The sequence below is a fragment of the Myodes glareolus genome, chromosome 16 (assembly GCF_982192425.1).
Source record: "Myodes glareolus chromosome 16, mMyoGla1.1, whole genome shotgun sequence".
In the NCBI taxonomy this organism is placed as follows: domain Eukaryota; kingdom Metazoa; phylum Chordata; class Mammalia; order Rodentia; family Cricetidae; genus Myodes; species Myodes glareolus.
Window position 1 is genome coordinate 23,556,667 of NC_142041.1, and position 26,961 is coordinate 23,583,627.

Sequence of the window (26,961 nt, forward strand, 5' to 3'; positions counted from 1 at the left end):
TTGAAAGAAACTAAAAGGAGACTTACAGTCTTCTCTTCTTTCAGTGAATCAAGGTATCCACAGTTTCCAGAATTCCATCTCTTAGGATGGCATTGGAAGACCGAATAATACTCCCCTCACCTTGTTGGAATCAGGTACTCATTACATGTGAGTATAACCAGTTTGTAGGAAATGTTTACTTTATCATCTTGATACATATTAAATACAGGATGCTTTAATTGGAAGACATTAAATAGATGTCAAATTATCATTCAGATTTAGTTTAGATAGTAAAAATGGCAATTGTACCAAAAGCAATCTATAGATTCAATGCAATCCCCATCAAAATCCCATCAAACTTCTTCACAGACTTTGAGAGAACAATAATCAAGTCTATATGGCAAAACAAAAAACTCAGGATAGCCAAAACAATCTTATACAATAAAGGAACTTCTGGAGGCATTACCATCCCTGACTTCAAACTCTACTACAGAGCGACAGTATTGAAAACAGCTGGGTATTGGCATAACAACAGAGAAGTCGACCTATGGAATCGAATAGAAGGCCCGGATATTAACCCACAAACCTATGAACACCTGATTTTTGACAAGGGAGCTAAAGGTATACAATGGAAGAAGGAAAGAATCTTTAACAAATGGTGCTGGCATAACTGGATGTCAACCTGTAGAAGAATGAAAGTAGATCCATATCTATCACCATGCACAAAACTCAAGTCCAAATGGATTAAAGACATCAACATTAATCTGACCACTTTGAACCTGATAGAAGAGAAAGTGGGAAGTAGTCTACAAGATATAGGCACAGGAGACCACTTCCTAAGTAGAATCCCAGTAGCACAGACAATAAGAGAATCAATGAATAAATGGGACCTCCTGAAACTGAGAAGCTTCTGTAAAGCAAAGGACACTGTCAGTAAGACAAAAAGACTACCTTCTGACTGGGAGAAGATCTTCACCAACCCCTCAACAGACAAAGGTCTGATCTCCAAAATATACAAAGAACTCAAGAAACTAGACACTAAAACTCTAATTAACCCAATTAAAAATTGGGGTACTGAACTGAACCGAGAATTCACAACAGATGAACTTCGAATGGCCAAAAGACACTTAAGGTCATGCTCAACCTCCTTGGCTATCAGGGAAATGCAAATCAAAACAACTTTAAGATACCATCTTACACCTGTCAGAATAGCTAAACTTAAAAACACCAATGATAGCCTATGCTGGAGAGGATGTGGAATGAGGGTAACACTCATCCATTGTTGGTGGGAATGCAAACTTGTGCAGCCACTGTGGAAATCAGTGTGGCGGTTTCTCAGGAAACTGGGAGTCAACCTTCCTCAAGACCCAGCAATTCCACTCTTGGGAATATACCCAAGAGATGTCCTATCATACTACAAAAGCATTTGTTCAATTATGTTCATAGCTGCACTATTTGTAATAGCCAGAACCTGGAAACAACCTAGGTGCCCCTCAATAGAAGAATGGTTAAAGAAGGTGTGGAACACATACACATTAGAGTATTACTCAGCGGTAAAAATCAATGACATCTTGAATTTTACATGCAAATGGATGGAAATAGAAAACGCTTTACTGAGTGAGGTAACCCAGACCCAAAAAGAGGAATATGGTATATACTCACTAATAAGTGGATTCTAGCCATAGTTAAAGGTCTTTGAGCCTATAATTCGTGATCCTAGAGAAGCTAAATAAGAAGGTGAACCTGAAGAAAATCATGTTGTTATCCTCCTGGATACTGGAAGTAGTCAAGATTGCAAGGCAAACTTGGGTGCACGGGGGGGGGGGGGAGGGGTGTGGGGAGTGGAAGTAAGGGGAGATGGTTAGAGAGAAGGGAGAGGGGGAGGATTGGGGATGGCGTGGGGGAATGAGATGGGAGGGAGGAAGGATGGATATGGGAGCAGGCAAGTATATATCTTAACTAAGGGAGCCATTTTAGAGTTGGCAAGAGACTTGTTTCTGGAGGGGTTCTCAGGCCCAAGGAGAGGTCCCCAGATTCTTCCCTGGGCAGCAGAGAAGAGGGTGCCTGAACTGGCCTTGGCCTATAACCATACTGATGAATATTTTGCATATCACCATAGAACCTTCATCTGGCGAAGGATGGAGATAGAGACAGAGACGCATATTGGAACACTGGACTTAACTCCCTAGATCCAAATGAGAAGCAGAAGGAGGGAAAACGTGAGCAAAATAGGCAGGACCAGAGGGAACCTTCATCCGACGATGGATGGAGATGGAGACGGAGATCCACATTGGAGCACTGGACTGAGCCCCCAAGGTCCAAATGAGGAGCAGAAGGAGGGAGAACATGAAAAAGGAAATCAGGACCGCGAGGGGTGCGTTCTCCCACTGATACAAGGGGACTGATCGAATGAGAGCTCACCAAGGCCAGCTGGACTGGGACTGAACGAGCACATGATCAAACCGAATTCTCTGAATGTGACTGACATGGGGGCTGACTGAGAAGCCATTTACAATGGCACTGGGTCTTGTTTCGTCTGCATGTACTGGCTGTTTGGGATCCTAGTCTGTTTGGATGCTCACCTTCCTAGACCTGGAGGGAGAGGGGAGGAACTTGAACTTCCCACAGGGCAGGAAACCCTGACTGCTCTTTGGACTGGAGAGGGAGGAGGAGAGGGAGTGGGGGAAGAGGAGAGGGAGTGGGAGGAATGGGAGGGTATGGGGAGGAGGGGAAGAAGTGGAAATTTTTATAAACAAATAAATAAATAAATTTTTTAAAAAATTAAAAAAAAATAAAAAAATTAATAAAAATGTGAATGAACCCAAAAGTGAAAGAGTGTGATACAGTTCGGTATTTTAAAAATACGTGTGCTATTTCCATATTCATGCGTTTCATCTAGAAATATGGTACCAGGGTTAGGATGAGAAGTGGCATGAATCAAGAAGGGTGACTTAGTCAATGAAAGAAAAATGTCAAGCAGAGAAAGCTGGCATTTGTTCCTTTCTAATGAATTTGGGCATTGTACAAATAAAATATTCATGGATCTGGCCCACAATTCCTAACAAATGAATTCTGTACTGTGCTGGGGTACTTTTTGGCTTATAGTATGCTTGGATTCATTTTTCATTGCCCAGAATTCAGCAACCTAAAATAAGAATGAAAGTACATCTTTTCCCATGAGGGATTAAGACAATATCTTAATTATAATTGAGGAGCTTTCTAAAAATGAGTGAGTAGATTATAAATTATATAAATCTATTATATATATATGTATATATATATATATAAATTCTATATATCACCTTCAAGATATGGGTAATAGAATTCTTTGACCTGTACAGTTTGGTGGGAGGGGGTGGGAATTGATGCTATCACTTTACCTAGTAAATGTTCTATAATGAAATACCACACTATTGTTAAAAGACAGACTAATTACTATAGCAAATGGCCTCAAACTTTCACTGTTTTTCTCATATATATTGTGGTACAATTCTGGTTAAAGAAGAGTCATCTCTCTGGGAATATTTGGGAACCCTGGCTAACAAGTTTTGAGATACCTCTCTTCCAGGCCTTTGACACCCTCCATAGGCCCCTTACATGACTAAGGAACAAGACAAATGCACACAGAATGGGACATGCACATACAAACATATGAAGTTTGAAGCCTGGCCTGCAAGAAGATTTTTATTTGGTCATCTGTATTTCCTTGGCCAGGAAAATAGTAAAGAATCCCAAGACCAGGTATTATATAATTCAGGTTTTCTTTTCTCTATTATAAGGTGAGTGGATTAATAAGTATTAATATGTTACAATATATTACCTTCAAGGTCTTCCCTCAATGTTCTCCTGTGCTGTTGGAGCTCAACAAAGTAATGAGAAAAAAAAAAGACAAAAGAATTACAAAGGGTTCGGCAACCACTTAGTTTATTCTTGCCACTCTTTAGCTTTAGATATCAGAAACATTAAACACTGATATTCAAACACCACTTAATGGTAGAGCTGAAATGGCAGTCCCACATATGTCTCCCTCAGTTCTCTCCACAAGTCATGTGTTTTTGCCAAGGGATTTACTTGTGGTACACATATCTTACTAAAAATGATGTAAATCTAGAAGTCAAATTGAGAAACAAATGTTTGAAGTGAAACAAAAGTGACTTATTTTTATACAATATAAAATGTGCCTAAAAGGAAATGGACTACTATTAATAAACTTACCATTAATGGAGTGTGTGGTGAGAATGTCATAGCTATTTCTAAGAATGTTACTGAAGTGAGGATTTTTATCATCACATAGTCTCTGGACTTCAACTAGTACAAAATATAATAAAAATTGTTTCCATTTCCATATATATAGTTTTATGATGCGGGAGAATTGTCTGTATTCTGTCGGTCATATTTTAATAAAACGCTGATTGGTCAGGCAGGCAGTATAGGCGGGAAAGCCGGACAGGAAGTAGGGGTGGAGCAAAGAGACTGGGAGTATTCTGGGACAGAGGAAGCCCTCAGCCACTCCTGCACAGACCACCGAAGAGGCAACATGTAAGCTGTCACACTGAGAAAGGTACTGAGCCCATGTGGCTAAAATAGATAAGGATAATGGGGTAATATATGTTATAAGAGCTAATAAATAGCCAGATTTATTAAGGGCCAATCAGTTTATAACCTTATGGAGTCCTGTGTGTGATTTCTCTTTGGGACTTGCCAACTTGTTGGGGTGGCGGGTGGGACAGAAACCCCAACAAGCTGGCCCCTCATGTTACATATGGCGCCAACGTGTGGATAACAGAATCCACAGAAACCCTGAGAAAGCTTGGGAAAGAATAGAGTAAAGCATGTTTTGTTGGTAGCAGCAATTTCTCGGGTCTACTTTGCTTGCTAGAGGCAAGCAAGGCTCTCATCTAAGAGAGGCTTCCTGACTCAGCTTTAGCTGCAAAACCTTGCAGCTCATTAAGAGATCCTGCCACGAAACACTTAAACGGTGTTGGTGAAAAGCTGAATGCATGCTTTTCGGTTTTAAGCTGTAGCAGGAACAAAGCTGTGCTGTTTTAAAATGCCGGCTTTTTGGGCTGTCCTGCCAGGGCAAACTCTGACTCTTTCAAGCAGGCAATCCGACTGAGTGTGGTCTGTGAGCAGAATGCTGCAACTTGCTTGCTGACAAGGACCTTGAAACGCCATAGAGTTGTGGCAATGAACACAGCTCTGGCTGGTATCTCAGCCATGAGGCTGGAGAGCTAAGAAATGAGATGGATCTAGCCGTCAAAGCCACGGCTCTCCATATTGCTTAGTAAATTAAAGGCTCATGTAGTCAGAAAAAGAGAGATGCAGTAAAGAGAGATTCAAAGAGGAAAAAAAACCTCTAAATGGTTTACTATGTGTTAAAAATACATGCAGGTTAAAGGTTAAAGTTCTTAGGGAAAAAAGGGAAGAAAGAGAGTAGTTGGGTGTGGTAGAACACACCTTTAATCCCATTGCCTGGGAGGCAGAGGTACTTTGACCTCTGAGACTTTAAGGGACAGAGGTAGTTGAACTCTGTGAGTTCAAGGTGTGGTAGCACACACCTTTAATCCTAGCACTGGGGAAGCAGAGACATGTGGATCTCTGTGAGTTCAAGGTGTGGTAGCAAATACCTTTGAGCCCAGTACTGGGGAGGCAGAGACAGAAGGATCTCTGAGTTCAAGGACAGCCTGGTCTACAGTATTATTCCAGGACAAAGATATACAGAAAACCTGTCTCAAAAAGTAAAAGTAAAAATAAAAGAAATAAAAGTTAAAATAAAGACGCATAAAGATGAAAAATACACAGAGAATCTTGATACTATGTGTTATTATGCTCTCTTTAAATTGTCTGAATGCTGAGGAAGGAGAAACAGCTGCTAAAAGACTTTTGTTTATAAATGCTGCTGAACTAACCCAAGATAGGTATTTTGAAAATACCTTGGTTTCAAAACTGAAGTCAAAAGGTATGTTACTTTGGAGAAGAGATTTTGCTTTTGTTTCCACAGAAAATGAGAGGCTGTGGATTTATTCAGAGTTAAGAAAAATCATCTTTGACCAAGGGAGGCCACCTGAGAAATCTCCGACAGGAACAGATGGCCCAGATGTCTGAGTTCTACATCCAGAACAGATTCAAGACTACTGCCTGAGATGATCAAGACTCACAGGATACTCCAGTCAGGACTTGATTATAACTCTAAATTTTCTTTAGGTCCCTATAAGATCATCAGCGCCCCCAACCAGCAGGAAGTAGCCTGAAATACTACACCCACATTCCCAACAAATGGACTATGGGTATTTTCCTTTGTTTAAAAAAAAAAAAAGAGGGAAATGATGCGGGAGAATTGTCTGTATTCTGTCGGTCATATTTTAATAAAACGCTGATTGGTCAGGCAGGCAGTATAGGCGGGAAAGCCGGACAGGAAGTAGGGGTGGAGCAAAGAGACTGGGAGTATTCTGGGACAGAGGAAGCCCTCAGCCACTCCTGCACAGACCACCGAAGAGGCAACATGTAAGCTGTCACACTGAGAAAGGTACTGAGCCCATGTGGCTAAAATAGATAAGGATAATGGGGTAATATATGATATGTTATAAGAGCTAATAAATAGCCAGAGCTAAGGGCCAATCAGTTTATAACCTTATGGAGTCCTGTGTGTGATTTCTCTTTGGGACTTGCCAACTTGTTGGGGTGCCAGGTGGGACAGAAACCCCAACAAGCCGGCCCCTCATGTTACAGTTTTAAATGCTTAAATTTTCATATATATATGGAAATATATATAAATGGAAACTGTTCATGACTAATAAAAAGCTAACCCCTTCAGGAATAAATGCTCCTATGTTTTTAACAAGGCTGGTGAGGGGTCCACAGAATCTACTATCAGGTGTGATAAGATGAGGGGCAAGAACAGTCAGACTTGTGAAGTGGGCGTGGAGACAGGCAGATCCCTGGGTATCACTGACCTGAGAGTCTAGACCAGCTGAAAAATCCAAGACAATGAGAAACAAAGGTGGATGGTACTGAGGAACTGCTCTTGAGATTGTCCTCTGGCACACTCGCGTGCCACGCATGTGCACGCACACACACAAAGAGAAAGAGAGATAGATTCATCCGTTCATATTTTATCTCTTTTTCATTCTTTCTCTCTACCAAAATTTGAAGCTAAAGGTCATCAAAGTCAAAGTCAAACATGGCCACATATATCAAAATGCAGAGAATAGGAAAGAAAACTCAAGCTTATCCTTGCCCAACCCCAAAGCCATATAGTATAGTAGATATTTGGTATCATTAGCTTCATCAACAAGGAAACTTTGAAAGTAATCAATGGAAGTTCTGGTCCCCACCACTCACTCAGGATGTCTGGGGCTGGACTTTTGGAGCACTTTCTTCCCTTCTGATCTTTGTTAATGTTCCTAACATAACAAATGACGGAAACAAAGTTAATTCATAAAAGTGAATCTAGGTGAGAACTATCCTAAAGAACAAATCATTTACTCTTTAGATTTCCTCCATGCCTCCCAACATCTCATTTCATAAGTGTTTGTGAGAAAAGATGGTAGAAAACAAACCCTCTGTTTCAATAATGTATTCCATTTTAGACTTTCTGAATAGGGAAACTACTGCATTTGAGCAATGAATGTCAAAAACAATTTCAAGGTCCTTCTCTGGGGCAAGGTCTTGTTTGCCCACAATATTCTAATCTGCCATATTGACTGTTCCTTTGATCATAAATTAATAAACATTTTAATCTACTGAGAAGCCATATGTAACATCAATAGGACGCCCTTTCTTACAAGTGTAGCTAGGATGACAGGGTCTTTCTCATGAATAAGAGATGGGTGTAGTAACACGTAATGAGATTAGCATTTTGAATCATTTTCTCTGTCCCACTGCAGCTTCCTTTTCTTTAATCTAGCACAGGCTTTATGATTAGGTCTTTGCACTCTAAATAGAAAAGGAAGTACCCTATATTTGCACGCATATAAATTTAAATGTATATTTTTTCATTTAACTTTAATATTATCCTTTGTTAATTGTTTTTATAAGGACATGAAGGTGGAACTTTCCTAAGCAGAAAGAAATAACCCTGAAATACTAATTTAGGTATAGCTGACTCTAAAGATCCATCTTTAACATAGTGTTCAATGTGCAAAAGTGATCTGTGAAATGGAATGGTCACACCTTCTAACTTGAATTTCATTATATAGATAGGACTGCTGTAGAGTTTCTAGGTTCATACAGCTTATGGATAGTTATCATAGGTCATTACCCTCAGGACACGCCCCCCCCAAAAGAGCTCAAGAAGGACAAATAAAACTACCCCAAACTACATATGCAGCTTAACTAAGACAGAGAACACTAAAGATAATGCATCTGTATATAGACATGTTGTAGGAGGCCACTCATTCATTTCCTGGCAACCTAGACTTCAGAAATAACAGCACAGAAACTATATTAATTAGATCACTGCTTGGCCCATTAGCTCTAGCTTCTTATTGGCTAACTTTTACATATTAATTTAACCTATTTCTATTAATCTGTGTATTGCCATGAGGCTGTGGCTTACCAGGTAAAGTTCTGGCGTCCGTCTGTCTCTGGAGGGTCTACATGGCTTCTCTCTGACTCTGCCTTCTTTCTCCCAGCATTCAGTTTAGTTTTTCCCAGCAACCTAAGTTCTGCCTTGCACAGGCCTAAGACATTTTCTTTATTAATCAATGGTATTCATAGCATACAGAGGGGAATCCCACATCACTTCCCCTTTTCTATTAAAGTAAAAAAGAATGTTTTAAATTTAACATAGTAAAATTACATAAAACAGTTTTCAAGCAAGAATTACAGTTACAATATTTATATTTATTTTATATTTTATCATAACTAAGGAAAACTATCACTATATATTCTTCAACTCCATCAAAGACTCAAGAAGGATATAACATTATCTAAGTAAACAGGAAATGCATTGTAAGCAACTTCCAAAACTCTAGAATTGACAGAGACATCTTGCTGCCTAGACAGTCACCCAAAGTTCTTCTGTACTGTTAAGGCATCCATCTTTAGCCTGTAGGCCCATAGTATTCAGCAGACTTTTTTCATAAAGCAGGAAATTTCAAAGATAGTTCTGCCTATATTAGCAGTTTGTCAGTTACATTCTTCTGTATTCTGCAGAATGTCTGGTAGACTCAAGAAACAAGAAGTAATTAGTGCTGCCAAGAGTAGATGTGTCTCATGTCATGAAAAGTCTTAAGCTCTTAAAACATTTTAAGTGCCATATTCTGAAGGTCTCTGAAAGATTTGAAGAATATCTCTATACATCTAGAAAAATCTAACTAACATGACTACAAGCTTGATTATCTATATAACCTATATTTCTTAATTATATATTACATTTTAAAATGAGCTACACAAACACAATATCTTAATCAAGATCATAAATACAAATACATAGGATAACAAAATTGACCTTAAATTTGTATCAATAAACCAAGATCCATATCAATGCAAATCTCTATAACATATCCCCCTTTAAATGTAAAGAAACATTTACAAACAATATTTGGGAATATGGGCGTAATTCTCTCCAAACTGCTTCCTGCTGTTTATTGGGTGAAGTAATTTTTCAAGGGGTGTTCAAGGCAACCTTTCAGGCAGTCTTGGTCCATCAAACTACATCAGTCTGGAAGGATTCCACAGGTTCTCATCCTCTGTGGAAGCAAAAGAAGAACCTCTTATCCAAAGCAACAAATCCTTAGACCCAAATTTTGAAGTCAAGATACTTTTAAGATATATATATATATATCTTAGCAGCACTTACAATAAAATGTCTCTCTTCTCTCTGTACTTAGCTTCTTCACAATCAAAAAATTCAAAGAAGACACAATAATATATATAATCCAGATTCTCTGTGTATATTCCATTGTATGTGGCTTATTTTTCTTATTCTATTACTTTTTCTACAAGTTTCATATTTATTTCATTGTCTTTACTCCTTGAACCTATGACTATCTATATTCTTTTATATTACATTTAATGTCTCTTTTTCTTCTCTCTCCCAAGCCTATGTACATTTATCCAACTCTGAGACCCATTTAGAGGTCTTTTCCATCTGGACTTGTCTTTATTGCATATCTGTAATTATTTCCTCATCAGAAGTGCTTCTTAAAATGTTAAGTGTCCTTACCAAGACTAAGGCTGAATTTCTTTTTGGTTCCACCCAGTACAATATTGTGAGACAGAGGTCTGTTTGGTGCAAGCCATGCTCACTGCCCCAGTTTTCAGGCTCACAGCCGATCTATGTTGCCATTAAGCAAGTTGTAGCACTCTGCTCACAATCCCCATTTAAATGTTTGGTCTTCTGAAAGAGCCAAAGTTCGCACTGGCAGCATGGCCCAGGAAGCCACCATTTCAAAATTGCGTGGCTTTTTTTTCTGCTATCCCTAATCAGGAAAACTTGTCTTAAGGGAGCTGATGCACACCACCAGCGAAAAAAAAAAGAAAGAAAGAAAGAAAAAGAAAAAAAAGTAGCTAAAATGTGTTTTAATTTGTTTTTCTGTGTCTCGAATTCCTTTCCAAGCTTTCTCAGGTTTTACATGGATGTAGTCAGCCCCATTCTGACACACCAGTTTGTTGGAGGAAGTCACTTGTTCATTTCCTGGTTGACCAGACTCCCAAAATAACCACACAGAAACTGTATTAATTAAATTACTGCTTGGCTCATTAGCTCTAGCTTCTTATTGACTAACTTTTACATCTTAATTTAACCAATTTCTATTAATCTTTGTATTTCCACAAGGCTGTGGCTTAGCAGGTAAAGTTCCAGCATCTGTCTGTCTCCAGAGGAGCTACATGGCTTCTCTCTGACTCTGCCTTTTTCTCCCAGGATTCAGTTTAGTTTTCCCCACCTACCTAAATTCTGCCTTGCACAGGCCTAAGACAGTTTCTTTATTAACCAATGGTATTCATGGCATACAGAGGAAAATCCCATCTCACAGACATTTGAGAATGGCTACATGAAACAATCCTTCCCTCAAGGACTTGGTATTCCACCAAAGACACAACTGAAACAGTAAAGAAAGGTAAAGCTTATAACCATAGGTAACAGGAAAAGAATGCCTCCAGTAACACATAGCAAAAAGTTGTGGTAGGACACAGACACATTTTTTGTTTTTGCTAGTGCTGTCTCTGAAGGAAACTGGGCTCTGTATATGATCTATTCAAAGTATTTCGCTCTATTTTAGAATAACAATACATAAAGCATCCTTACACACTTTATAACTTTACAAAGGACTCTAAGAAGAATAGTGAATAAGTCACTTTTTTTTAAAACACAATCAGACAAAGGAGCTTCGGCTCTAAGCAAATTGAAGAGCACAGCCATCCCTTAATTATACAGTACTTAAGCCTGACTTTCATTCAGGTTTGGAAAACCTTCCCAACCCACAAAAAAAACACAAATAGGTTTAGATACATTTATCTATGCATTTTGGTATGCTATTTCATCTTTACAGAATACTGAATGCCCTGGGATCTTCTTGACATTTGAAAAATAAGCTATTAAACAAGATTTACATATTTTTCTTGGAATCGCTAGCATTCAGCAGCAAGTTACATCTCTGGAAACCATTGTTGCTTGTCGTGATCAGTCCTTTCTAGCACTTACAAATCAGGGTGTCATGGAGGATTTTCAAAGTTTATTGTAATGACATGTTTCCACGCGTACATAATTCTTCTGGTCATTCAGGTTTATATGTTGCGGTTTAGTAAAGTGACATACAAAGAAGCAATCATTCAATATTTATTACTTATGAAATAAGGCTAAGTTACTCTCAGAACTTTGATATAAAATTATCCTCTACCCTGAAATCTCCAGCCCAGGGGCTGAGCTGCTCTTTTCTATTGAATCCAATTGTTTTGGTTACATTCCCTTTTTGTACCTTTGCCCTCTTCTCTGCTACACCTCATTCCCTCTCTCCCTACATGGCTTAGCTCAGTCTGGTCATGTCCACATTGGACTGTCTCAGATGTCCCTGCCTCTGGCTGTGCTTTCCCATGTATCTATAATAAATTATCTCCTCTACCATACCTAGGAGCAATCATGTTCCTATCCTTTATATATTTTTAATTCATATATGTATATATATATACTTGAAAATTATTCAAATAAAGAACAATTTGCTTTAAAAAAAATGCCCTCTAAGAGAGTTAACCAAGAACTAACTGCAAATTAGGTAAGAGTGACTAGAAAGAAAGATGACCAAGCCCAAGATTGTTTTTATTGATAGCCTGCTAAGGGAAATTTAGGATGCAGTAAATTTGCACAGGCTTAGAAAAGCATAGCTAAAAGTTTATCTTCATGCCTCTCCATGAAACAAAAGGTCTGTAGGTCTCCTAGTGTAATTCTTCCACACAGGAGTTCTGAAAGCTGTGCTGTCCTTTGACTCAATCTTGACTCACTATGACAAGCCAAGGCTGAATCAGCCAAAATGATTGCCTAGGGAGACACAGAGTTACAGAGCCTAAAGTGGACAGAGCACAGATTATCAAATTTGAGGACGAAAGCAAAGTCACAGAGCAGCTCAGCTATTAGTTCCAGTATCAGCTGTGGAGTTGAACACGTGAGGGTAAGTGGGCAGCCTTGAGCCACACATGCATAGAAGTAAAATTGAAGGATTAAAGAAAAGATTGAGGAAGACACTGAGAGATTCACAAGTTTACCCAGGATAAGGGTCTTCCTCAAAGCATTCACCTCAGGGATGGAGTCTTTTGTGCTCAAAGTGATTATTCTGAGGGAGATAAATATATAAGGAGGGCACTAAGGAAGATACTAGCCATGCCGTCATATATAAGCTCCGACTAGTATCAGATGGGCACTATGTGGTTTTATATGCTAGTGTAAAGGAGTAGAACTCATGAGAAAAGACTGAATGGTGCTGAAGGGTAGAGAAATGAGGGAATGTTGGCAAAGGGCACAGACTTTCAATTATAGGACAGTAAATTCTAGAGATCTATAATAGAGTGTCATGACTAAAGTCAGTATGTTGTATACTTGAATTTTGTCAGCAGAGTGATTCTCGTGTGTTTTTGCCACACTCAGAGAAATGGTAACTATAGGGGGTGATGGATATGTTAATTAGATTGATTTTGGTGGTCATTTTATAATGTATGCATATGCTGAAACATCAACTATCTGTCATTTTTATTTGGCAATCATTTCAGAAAATCTGCAAAGAAAGTTGTAAAATGGGCATGTTTTTCTTCCATTTTTTTTGTGAAGTCTTTAGATTTGGAGCTCTATTATTTCCCTTATATCTAAAGAACTTCTATAAACATTTCTTCTAAGGCAGGTCTCCTGACAGAAAATTCCTCCAATTTGTCTGAAAAAGTATTTTTGCCTTCACTTTTGGAGGGTAATTTCACAGGGTACAGGACTGTAGGTTGATGGTTTGATTCTCTCAGCACAGTAAATGCTTCATTCTACTCCCTTCTTGCTTACACAGCTTCTGAGAGGCACTGCGTGTAATTCTTCTGTGTTCTCTTCTGGAAGGAAGGTGATTTTTCCCCCTATGGTTCCTTTCAGGAAACATTTTTCTCTATTTCTCATTTTCTGAAATTTGAAGATGACATGCCGAAGTGCAGTGCTCTGACATGTACCTCAGTGTTCTAGCTTCCTGGATCTGGGGTGTCATGTGTGGCATTTAATTAGGGGACATCCTAGCCACTACAGTCTCACCTATTTCTTATTCATTATATATTTTTTCCTTTTCTCCATTGCTATTTTCAGTATGTACATTACACAATATTTTGTACCTGGTCTGCAATGTTTGGATTTGGATTTGTTTTGTTGTGGGTTATTTACTGTCTCTTCTTTTTGCTTTTCTTTCTTTTTTGGTTTTTCAAGACAAATTGATTTCTCTGTGTACCTCTGGGTGTCCTGGAACTAGTTCCATAGACTAGGCTGTCCTTGAACTCACAGAGATCCACCTGTCTCTGTTTCCCAAATGCTAGGATTAAAGGTGTGCACCACCACCTGTACTCTCTTTGCTTTTCAGCAGTGAAGTTTTCTTCAAACTCAAGAACATTTTCTTCAGTTGTGTCCACTCTACAAAAAAAAAATCAGGGACTTCCCATTCTGTTGTAGTGTTTTAATCTTTAATTAAGAAAAGACAATAATGAGTATCATATGGAAGGCTATAGTTGATAAAGTATAGAGTATGTAAAGATTTCTGCTTAAGTTGCCCATCTGTAGTCACGTGTTCTCTCCTTTATCTATCCTTCATATGCCCCTCACTTTTGTTGTCTTAAATTATTAACTTGATTATTTCAATAGCCCTATTACATCTGGTTCTGAAATTTGTTCTACTCTTTAATATGTGTGTGTGTGTGTGTGTGTGTGTGTGTGTGTGTGTGTGTGTGTGTGTGAGTATCCAAAATAGAATACAGGTGATATGAGTTGGACTGGATTATAGGTAAACCTTGGCAATGGGGTGGTAAGGTGTGGGAAGATTCTCATTTAAATATACAGTTCTAGGCTCTAACTACCTTTATTATATTTATTTTGCATTTATCTCAAGTTAGAACTTCACTATTACACATAAACATGAAAATGCTTCAAAGAAGTAGGCAGGGTAGAAAACACCCACATGCACACACATGAAGGCTCGATCACTAACCCTGTATGTTCAATGGGCAGCAACAGTCCCATCTTATGGCTACTCCTGACTGTCATAATCTCTCCTGGCACTAGCCACACACATGTATCTCCCTAGGAGGTTGTGTAGACATTTCTTATAGAAATGCTGAAGGTATCTCCTATGTTGAGAACCAAACATTTCTCTATCATCAGCATTGGAGACATGAAGGACATTCCTTTCATTTCATATATCAGTGCCTCTTTAACTCTTCTTTATTGAATGGTACTGACATCCTAGGCACTTTCAGATGTGTACTTAGAAATACGTTGAAGTCTCCTGACTGGCTGACTTTCACAGTACTGAAAGGTTTCATGCAGGCAGCTGGGGGAGAAGAGGTCAACGGTCTTCTATCACTGGACCTTGCATGATCCAACACTGGTCTGTCAGGCAAGTTGTACAATAGTGGTGAGACTGTTAGGACCAATTGCCGACCAACTGTTTTCATGATTGGCTTTGAGCCTTGCCTCACAGGAAAGAATTTATAGTGGACCGTGGTGTAAACATGGATAAAACCATGTGGAGATAAGTCATAGGTACGAGGGGTACATCTATTGATGTTGCTTTGCTAAATAGTACTGTTTTCAAACTGACTTTTAATTGTTTTTTAATGTTCACATATTTCTGCTATTCCAACCTTGGTCATAGAAACTTTTTATTGCAGTGGTTAATGTAGAGACTCATAACTATTAAAAATGTTGAAAATAAGTGCCTATGAGCATTCAGTTGTTGATGAGATACCTATTTAATACCTCCTCCAAGGCCCAGGGAGCATCATGGAAAAGAGGACATAAAGAATTTAAGAGCTGGAGGATGGGGAAGAGTACTGGGAAATGCTGTCTGCTCTGGGACAGTGGTCGTTTATCCTGTCACTTGTATTATTTTTAATTAAATGCTGATTGGCCAGTAGCCAGACAGGAAGTATAGGCAGGGTGACCAGGCAGGAAGTGGAGGCAGGGCAATGAGAACTGGAGAATTCTGGGAAGATGGAAGCTCAGTCTGTAGTCATGACCCAGCCTCAGAAGAAGCAAGATATGACTGCCTCGCCAAAAAAGTTACCAAGCCACGTGGTTAACACAGACAAGAATTATGGGCTAGTATAAGTTATAAGAGCTAATAAGAAGCCTGAGATACTAGACCAATCATCTTATAATTAATGAAGACCTCTGTGTGTTCCTTTGGGACTGAACAACTGAAGGACCTGGTGGGACAGAAACCTCAATCAACACCTGTCCTCTGGACAGCATGGTTATTGCTCACATGAGCTGACAGGACCTAAAGTTAAATACTCAAGATCAAACCAGTTAAGTATTCTCGCATGGAGGGGTAGGGTCTCCTAAAATTTCACCCCTAGCTGAGTAGCTATTAACAGTTGATAGCTGCTGGGAGAGCATGAGTCATTTTTCTTTAAGGGGTGACCTCTGGTAGGCCACCTATGTCCCAAGGTGTAACACCCATGTAAATATGAGTAGCACTAATTCTATTCTGTGAGTTATTTTTAAAAAGAAAAGAAAAGAAGACATGGTGTGCTGAGAGGAGATGCCTTGAGGGTAGTGGTAGGGCAGAGTAGTTGGATGGAAGAGATCATTGTAATCATGTATGAAATTATCAAAATAAATAAGCAAGGGGGCAGGAAAATGGGTGGGAGGGAGAACTGTGGTTGAAATGTCAAATGAATAATAAATAAATAAGGATAAAAATGTTAACTTTCTTGCTACTTCAGCAGGCATGTTGGTGCCTTTCTGCATTTACTGCGACAGGCGTTCAGGTAATTTTCACTAAGTTTCTCAAGTGCACTCCACCCTAGAGAATCTACAGAGCTGGGTAAATAGGTCTTTAACACTGCTGTGCAACAAAAATTTCTTCAATGACGGCAGTCATGGAAATACCCTATAATTCTGAGTGGTCCGATACAACTGCCATGACACCGAGGCTACAGAGCACTTGAAATTATAAATAGCAAATGTACTGCATAGTTATTGATATTCGAGGGGGATGTTAAGCTGTAAAGTATCTCTTGTTAAATTATAAGATGATTCTCAAAGGTTGCCATACTCCTTAAAGCTCTATACGGCATCTCAAAACTCTCTTTGATTGCTATTTTCTAAGACGCACTTCTTCTTGACCCTGGAATAGCTAGATAGGTCCAAGGAATGTAAAACTTTGCCTCCGTACCTGGATTTCTACAAAACTTGATGAACCTGAGTGCCTTCTACACAACATATTTCTGGAAACTATAGAGGTCTGATATTAGGTCCTGTTGTGCTTTTAGACTGAGATATTTCCTTTGTACTATAAAGTGAGTATCTTAGAATGAGAAGATCCAGTGATAGGTAGCTTCAAGCTTTTGTGTATTTACTGTTCATCCATTCCAGATAATCTGTAGTTATTTTATTCACTCAGGGAAAATCTATAACTGAAAGAGGAGTCTCTGCCTTCATGGAGTTTAGGTTGTAGAAGGAGAGTTTACCAATAAATAAGCAAATATTTATTAAAAGAATAAAACTATTAGAGATAATGTCATATGTTGACATGTGATTCTAAAAATCAAGGTAAACTCAAGTTTAAGATATTGTTGTTATTTTAAGGTGATGTTTGAACACAGACTAAAATGAGGTAAGTCAGGAGAAATGTTCTCCAGTTATCTGTAGCAGAAATTTCAAGGCAGAATCTAAAGCAGGCATGAAATTCCCTGAGGCTGAGACATGTTTTCTATACTGAGGAATAGTTCCTTGAGAAAATGTCTAGCTAAGGATGGAAGTGTGGTCACAGCAGAATGAGTTGGAGGGAGGCTGAGAGTATGGGAGTCTTGAGCTGCAGTGGAGGCTTCTGGGAAGGTCCTGCAAACAGCCATTTAAGCCTGACCTACACCTTTGAGGAGAGTTGAGCTAAGAACCCCTTTCAACCTGCCCCAGTTGAAGCTCTCTGGTGACTGTCAGTGACTTTCAGAGATTAATTGAAGACAGATGCTAAAAAGAAACCCCACACTAGCTCAGAATTGAGTATAATAAAGGGTTATTTATTTAGGGGTAGACTCACAGATCACAGTCCTCTGCTCAAACGGGGAACAGTAACCGAATCCCACAGCCTGAAGAGAGGGCAAATGCATGCTTTACATTGGCATATATAGTTAGTATAAGAGGCCATGCCCAAGTGGGTGAGTAACTTAAAGGCTACTGGCTGTAGGAATTCCTACAGCACCTCCTCCTTTTGTTTAAATAAGAGAGTTCTAAGCCTAATACAAAAATATATACAATAAGAACAAATATCAGGTATAAAAATAAGAATTACAACCAGCATAAATAATACCAAGCAAGAAACATATGATAAATGTATCAATAATTATCCTATCCTAAGGAGTTTAAGTCTTGTATTATAAATAACTTGGCCAAGTCATGAGAGAAAAGTAACTACAACTATCTAATCTTCAAACACCATTGAAGACCCGAGAAGGGAAATAATATTACTTGAGGAAGTGCAATCAAGCAACTTTCAAAATGTGCAAAATTTTGGAACAATAGACAACTGGCTACCTGGGCAATCACACAAAGTCTCATTTGTAATGTTGGAGCAACCAATTTTGGATAAGGCCTAGAGTAACTGACTGATCATTTTCAGAGGCAGGAAATTTTTCAAAATGTGGAATGTAAGCCGTAAGTTACTATTGCTTGCTTAATTTCTTTTAGATTATTCACTCCTATAGATAAACATTTACCTACTTTGGATCCTTTTGGACTTTTAGAACTGATGCTTTGTCAGAGTAGATTACAGGGTAGGAAGCTAAAACCCTGGGTAAATCATCTCTGGCAGTTACTGGTGACGTTAAATCCTAGCCTTGTACCTTCTTTCCCTGCTCATCAGCTCCAATAATTTCCTCAATCATTTCAAATCTTTTTACTACTGTCTTTTGTAAAGCCTGAATTTCCTGGCCTGTATATACTTCTAGTGATTTCATTGAGGCACCTAGCCTCTGGTCCTCATTCTGCACATGTGATTCCAAGGTCTGAAGTTTTTCCTTTAAAGACAACATGTCATCCTTGGACATTATTTGGAAAGCATGCAGATTGTCTTCCTGGAGAGATAGTCTATCTGCTAACCTATCATAACTTTTTAACAAATTTTGATTGTCAAATTCAACAGTATGGATTTTTTCAGATAATTTCTCAGTACCCTTTGACATGGATTCAAATTAATGTTACCTTTCAAATCAAATTAATGTTACCTTTTTGTTTGTCAAATTAATGTTACCTTTTTCAATAGTATCAACTTTTTCAGGTAACTTTTGATTTTTTGATGTTATTAATCCTGTCAGCTAGCTGTTCATTATTAGTCTCTAAAGACTGTATCATTCCCCAAAGTGCCTGAATCTTGGCTTTGTTACCAAACCATTATCTTAAGGTTTTAATATGAATAAAAAAACTGAGTCCCATTATCCAATAAACGGATGTTTCACAATAACTATCTAAGCCTTGCAGAATACAATCGGTAGTATTAGCAAAAAGGTTACTAAAATTCTCAATGTTAATGTTGCCTTCCATTATATACCTTTCAAATTTATTGATTTATTGATTAATAAAATATTTGCCTGTTATGAGGGCTGATAAATTATTTTAGGTATAATAACCTTTATTGTCCAACCTGTATCGGGGTTGCAAAATCGCGACTAGCAGCGGGGCAACCAGTGGCGACAGAAACAGTCCTGAGCCTGCTTTGGTTTCCCGCCTTGGTGCTGGTTAAATACTGAGAAATTTAAAAGCAATTAAATAAATTCCGTCTACAGAACAAGAAGTCCAGAACTCGGCAGTATAGAGCACAAACAGGAAGCTGCGCAAATGGCCACGTGGCAGGGAACGTGGCAGTTGGTGGGGCGGGGAGGGGGGGGGGAGGGGGGGGGCTGACCTTGGCAAATTTCCAAGTCGCGGGGGTGGGGGGTGGGGGAGGCCTGACCTTGGCAAATTTCCAAGTCGTGGGTGCACACTCAGCTCCGCTATGGCAGGGGTATTACAAAAAACCGCTTAGTAGGTAAAAGCAAGCCAAGCAGGAGCAGGTGGGAGACTTTCTGGACTGTGGACCAGTTAGGTCTTTAAGTTGGGTGTGGAGTTTGGATCCATGGGAGCGCCAGATAAAGACGGACCCTAAAAAGAAATCCCACACTAGCTCAGAACTGAGTGTAATAAAGAGTTATTTATTTAGGGGTAGACTCACAGATCTCAGTCCTCTGCTGGAATGGGGAACAGCAGCTGAATCCTGCAGCTGGAAGAGAGGACGAGCATGCGTTGCGTACAGAGTTTAAGAGGCCACGCCCAAGTGAACAGGCAACTTAAAGGCTACCGACTTTAGGAATTCCTACAGCAATTAATGATGGCATGTGACTTCTCTGAGATTCATTGCAGCTCAGATCACCAAGGCCTGGTGTGGAGTCTGAGGTAATTATATCCTCATGTCTAGGTCACTCTCGGGCTCAGATCTGAATGCCTTTGCACAGCTTATAGCGTTTTTCCTTGAATGATGTCTTTAGCTTCATCCCTTAATTCCCACTCACACCACTCATCTTCTCTTTCACTGATTTGTTCCGGGTCTGACTCTTATCCCTTGGCCTTCGTACAGTCAGTGATTCTCTTCCTACTGGAGACATCTCTGTCTTCATTCGCCTTTTTCTTATTTGCCCCTTCCTAGGTTTGTTCTTAGCTCCCTCTTTTGTGGGTTAGCTGCCTTCCCACATGATACCAAAGCACCCAACATCCTCCACAGCTCAGCCTTTAATCATTCTTGGATTTTAGTTCACTTAGTCTGGTCCATGGAGAGGGAAAGGAAGAATCATATCTGTGCCCTCATTTTCACAGTACTAATCCATAGTATAATGTTTAAAACAACAGTTACCATTGATTGTTTAGTGAGTAAATGTCTGATTGAAAGAATTAAGTGAACCACCTTATATCAATCTATAGAGAAAATGTAATTTTAGAAAATGTGGCAGACTCCGACAATTATTAGGCTAGAAGTATAATGAATAATTTTTCAATAAAGAGTTCAGCATCCTGACAATTTTTGCTATTAACCTAGATTAATTAACCTTTTAAAATTGAATGATACATTGTGAATTACTTTCATTTTAATAAAATATTATAAATAACAAGGATGACTAATGCTGTCATTAATTTTTAAAACTAGTTAAATGTCTTCTTTGTAAATAAAATCGCTGCTACATAAATATGTTCCATAGTCTTTATAGTTTATAGTTGACTCACTGTAATTGTGACAGTAAGTTCAAACTTAGGGATCAGGTAGAAACTCAGACAGAAATTGATTCAGTTCCAATCTAAATCACCTAGAAATGGGGGAGAAATTGACCCTGGGAACTTAATGAAGAATTTCTTCCCAGATGACAAACTCTGCGTAATGGAGAACACAGAAGACAGGGATAGCATGGCAGAATGCTTACTATGAAGAAGATACATGTGAAATATTGAGTTTTAAAGTCAGACATGTGGAACATAACAACACAAACCTATAATCCCAGCACCTGGATCAGAAGACATGGGATTCAAGGCCATGCTTGGCTATATAAAGTACATGCTTAAGGTAGTTCTCATAATAAATCTTCAACTTTGTAAAAGCCTTTCTTTTCCTCCTGATCATTAAGGAGACAAATGATACTGGGTAACTGAGAACACAGGTAAGAGCAGAACCAAGAGCAAGCAGGCTGAACTCCCAGCTCTAATTAGGTGCAATCATCTTCAGCTTCTTTTTTCCCTACCTCAAACGTCTACAGTTGTTTCTCAGTAAAGGCGAGGTGTGGTGCTGACTCAGTGATAATTCTGGAAGTTAGAAATTTCTTGTAATTTAAGGACTTTATTGTATCTCATTTGAGTTGTGATTTTTAAATCCCACATGTCTCCCAGTCAAAAGTTTCCAATCTTTATTCAGTACTTACTGAGCCAGGTCGGTAATCCCTGTAACATTGCCATCGTATGGCATCATACAGTCCCAGGTGATCACCCGGGAGCTAACATTGTACCTGTAAGACTCATTTCAAGGGGGAACACCACTGGGCCGCTTACAGGTCATCTGAGAGAACTAATTCCTTCAACTCGTGCTGAAGCTGGCCATATGGTCCAGACTCTCTGAGATGATTCTCCCAGGGCAAATGCTTCCAGGTCATTTCACACCATTAGACACAATCACCTGGAGATCCAAAGTGCAACTGACCCATGTCAGTGTTAAAGTCAGGTACAAACAGAACACTTGGGCATCAGGGAGGATGAAGTACCTTTGGGGTTTGCACACCGGCATTTTACTGATTGTTAGGATATGGACAAAATTCAAAGAAAGAATGAAGGCATTCCATCTTCCCTCCCTCTGCACATCTTAAACAACTCCCCCACAGAATACGCAACAGTTTTCACAAGAGAAACCAAACCCAAGCAGGAAGTCATGAACACAGTAAACTGCTATTGTAATATTGACAATGGCTACAGGAAGTCATGAGTATTCTAAAGATATAGAAGGGACGGAAGGACCCTTGGACGAGCATAACAAGAGAGACTTTCACGCAGTTCAGTGGATGAGAAGCCCATGGGCTTTGTGTAAGAGACATGCAGGGACATCTTTCTAGTATGACTTTAGAACACATTAAGGGAGATTAGATGGGAAGAACCATAATCACCCTTTATAAGCCATGTGTCTGTCACAATTTCCATCTATGGAAATATTTTAGAGTTGTAATGAATGGCTGACATTTCATACTCTGATAATCCAGAAACTGTCAATACAGTGTGACTTTTCACTATAACAAAAGTTTAAAAACGTTATATTTCTTGTTATTTGTGCCTTTTGCTGCTGTTACTCTCCAGATTGTAGGAGACAAGGCTTGGCAGTGATTCAATGCCTTGTTACCTATGGAAAACTTTGGAGGATTTGATTGTTAACAGAATAGTGGAACATCTACCTTAAAAGAAAAAGGAGCTATTGCCATGGAGAAGGGCCAAAGCAGCCAAGGCTCTTCAGGTAATGGATGCAGTCTACTTTATGCCAAGAACCCATAACTGCAGATACAGTAAATGTGAAATAAATATATTTGATTGGAGCCATCTCTGGATCATCATAGGATCAGGTTCTAGGCTACACGTGACATGTTATGAACATGCTAAAGCCTAGTAGAGTCTACAGCACTGGACGTATCTAATTTAGGAAAGGATGCTGTGTAGAGTTTATGGTAAATTCCTGTCGGAGAATTTGGAAGCACGGTCAAACAGAAAAGCTAAGAAAGTTGATCTACAAATCACGCTTAAGGGCTGGCGCCATGCCACAGCAAACTCAATGGTATTTTGAAAGGGTTTTGGTCTCATAAGGCTTTGTTTGGGCATTTTCTTAAAAAAAAAACTTACAGATGTTTTGGTTATAAATTATGTTTTCTGGTTTTCCTTTATCGGGATTTCTGTGTGTACAAGAGTCCCTGTATCTGTATGCATTTTCTTTCATTTCTTTTTGTGTGTTTTTCTTTTGTTGTAGTTGCTGCTGTTGTTTGAGACAGGGTTTCTTTGTGTAGACCAGGCTGTCCTGGAACTCGCTCTGTAGTCCTGGCTGGCCTTGAATTCACAGAGATGTGGCTGGCTCCGCCGCCCGGATGCTAGGATTAAAAGTGTGCACCACGACTGTCTGACTCTGCATGTGTTTCTTGTTCTTTTTCTTCAGCTCTCCACGACTCCCCACCCCGTTCATTTTGTCCGATTCTGGTTTGTTTGCTGGTTTGGCTTCTAGTTGCCTGTTTACTTTCTAATGAGAGAGAGGAGGGCGGGAGAAGAAAACATATGGATTTGGGTGGGTTGGGAGATAGAGAGGATCTGCAAGGATTTGGGGGAGAGGAAACTGTAATCAGACTATACAGTATTAAAAAATATATTTCCAGGAAACATTAAAATTATAGGAAGAAAGTTAATAATTAAAAGTGATGATTTATCAACCCCTCTAACTTATATGATACTTGAGTATCATAAAAGTAATAGCTTTTAATGTAAAATTTTGTCATAAGATTTATTTAAGTCCGATAATCACTTTATTAGAATCCCAATATATTGCTTGCTTATTCCTCTGACTCCTACTTCTTTTTTAGATTATCATAGACTTTCCTAAGCTTCCACTTATTCATTCTTTAATATATCTGCAGTTCACTCAGTTCTTGTTTTCTTCTGTGTAGAATGTGGTGTGGTGGTTTGAATAGGTATGGACCCATAGACTCACGTGTTTAAATACTTGGCCTATAGGGACTGGCACTATTAGGAAGTGGTGCTGCCTTGTTGGAGTAGGAAGTGTGTCACTGTGGGGGCAGGCTTTGAGGTCTTTCTCATATACCCAACCCTTGCCCTGTTTTGTACACAGATTCCTGCTGCCTGTGGATCAAGATGTGGAACTCTCAGCTGCTTCTCCAGCACCATGTCTGCCTGTACACTACGATTTTCTCTGCCACAATGATAATGAAATACATTTCTGATCTGTAAGCCAGCCCTAATTAAATATTTTCCTTTATAAGAGTTGCTGCGGTCACGATGTCTCTTAACAGCAATAGAAACCTTAACTAAGATACATGGCAATGATAAGTGTTGAATGAATAAATCTTTTCTACTATCTCATGTACAAATATAAAATTCATTAGTTTCATGGAAATTAGAAGATGACCTATTTGGCCATGTATGTCTTAGAAAGCATAAACTGTAATCATAGAGTCAGATGACAAATGAATAAATCAGATGATTTTCAATAATAACTGTGAGTATAAAATGAAGTTTGTGTGGTTATAAACCAAAACTATATATTGTTATGAAGAACAGCTACAAAGAGATGAGGGGACATTTTTAATTGGATAATTTGGAACAGCTTTTTTGAGAAGGTGACATCTAGCCAGATGATGGTAGCACATGTCTTTAATCCCAACACTTGGGAGGCAGAGGCAGCAGTGAGTTCAAGGCCAGTATGATCTACAGAGTGAGTTCCAGGACAGCCAGAGCTGTTAGACAGAGAAACAAACAAACAAACAACAACAACAACAAAACTAAATTAAAAAAAAGAATGTGACATCTAAGGTGTACCTAAAATAGAGAACTGCTCTGAATAGTGGGGTTGGGGCAGGAAGTACTCGGTGTGGAAATAATAGCAAATGGTGGAATCAGTCTTGAAAGTATGACAAAGAGGAAGTTATCCAGTGAGTCTACAGATGACAGTAACAGAGATGATTCTATAAAATGAATCCAGGAAGGTGGACAGAGACAGAAATTACTTATGCAAAGACCTAATTGTTAAGCAGAACAACAGTATTTTATTTCACATTGAAACTGTCATTCTTTTTTTTTTTAAAGAAAATAGATTGGAATGAGGTGGGTGAGTAACAAAGAAATGAGTCACCAATTAGGAGAATTTTGTTTTCATATAAGAAAAACATGGTGATTCAAAAAAACCAGTAATCATTCAGAAGCCCAAGGAAAATAAAGTATTTAGTGTAGGTTTTCACTAATGGGAACTAAAGATGTGTTGTCTGTGATGCGATGAAGGAGAGAAAGGATTCAAAGGTGACTCACATTTAGCCTTAAGAAAGCAATTGGGCATGAGAGTCATTTGTTGAGAGTAGGCTGATGTTCGGTTGATGGCATAATCAGAACTCAGAGTTTCTATTAGGGGCACACTAAGTTGGAAATGTTTACTAGAAATCTAGATGAAGATAACAGTTGAGTAAATTTAGAGACAGAGGAGGGCTATTGTATATGTCAGTATGTTATCAGTGTGGAGCTGAAAACAATGAGATGTGAGGTCAAACAAACAGAGGAGAAAAAGATGGGAACAAGCCCAGAATAATGGTTGCAGTCCATCAATGCTTACAGACTCACTGGAAGAACAGCCAGTACTGGAAACTGAAAAGGGCAGCGAGGGAGGTGAAGGGAAGGTTCCATCCAAAACACAAAGCAAAGAGCTCTAGGATGAGGAATCTGCTGAACCCTGCGAAAGAGTAGGGGCAGCAGATCTGGCAAACTGAAGAGCAACGACGATGGTAGCAGGGTGAGTTCTGGGGTCTGGAAGACTGAGGCGGTCACTACTTGACCCTACTATCTACAGCAGGTCAGACCCTTAGTCAATAATTTCACAATTCAGTCAGCCACTTAACAGTTCTCTGTGAGTTAAATATGAAATTTCAAGATAATTACAATATGGTTACTACCTTTGATAATTTTATATTTTAGGAAATTCAGAATGGCCAGGAAAGTATCATTCAGATGTTCAAGTTTATACATATAAATATATATTGCTATTGTTCAGTTTTACTTCTACTAAAAATGGATTTAAAATGTAACACGTCCCCCTGACTTTACTCGGTGAGGATTGGCTGATTTACTCATTCACCTTTGCAATTCTTTGCCTTGGGGTGTTTTTATTCCCTCATCTTTCCATGGCTAGTATATATAAGAAAATAAATCCTCTTGTGGATTGAAGTTAGATAGAAAAAGATTGTTCATACTAAACCTTTCTCTAACAAGATCTTCATTTGCTCTGGATCTTGTTTTAAATGACTTGGCAGTTTGGGGTCAAAAACTGACTATGAATAGATACTGTGATGAAATCCCCAAGTTTTTCAATAACACCAGAGAATTTATTACAGTAAATGAGGGTTTCTTGGTGCAATAATTAGAGCTTTTGACAATGATTTCCTCTGCTTTGACAATAGCTGGCATTTCTGTGACAAAAATAACTATCATATTTTGAGAATATTGTTAAGAATAGAAAGAAATACAAGATCGAAGCATAGACATACCAATTATTTTGCCAGAAGTACTTAACTATTTTCCTTATCATTAAAAGAGGTGCTCTTTTCCCTCCTTCCCCGAGTGCAGAAGAACCCGTTTTCACAGCTGCTTACTTTCAGTTTGGAGGATGCTTTGCTATTTGTTTTCACTGATACTGGGTAACAATTACAATTTTTGACCAGGCAGAAATTTAACAGTAATAGAGCTTAAGAGAGCATATCAGTTTGTTTAATGTTCCATCATTCACAGTCCCTGGGTTCTATCGCTCAACACCACGAAAACCAAGTGTAGTGGTGTGCATTTTGACTTAGAAAGTGAAACTTTCTAAATTCAAGGTCATTTGTAGACATATAGCAAGTTCTAGACCACTCTGGAATGTATGAGGCCCCTGTCTCAAACTATACTTTTTTAAAAACAACCCATGACCTCATCAGAAATAATTACTTCTTTTATGTTTTTGTGTATGACTCTTTATAAAAGCTTTGGTAGGCTAATGACTTTAAATTTCATATAGCTAA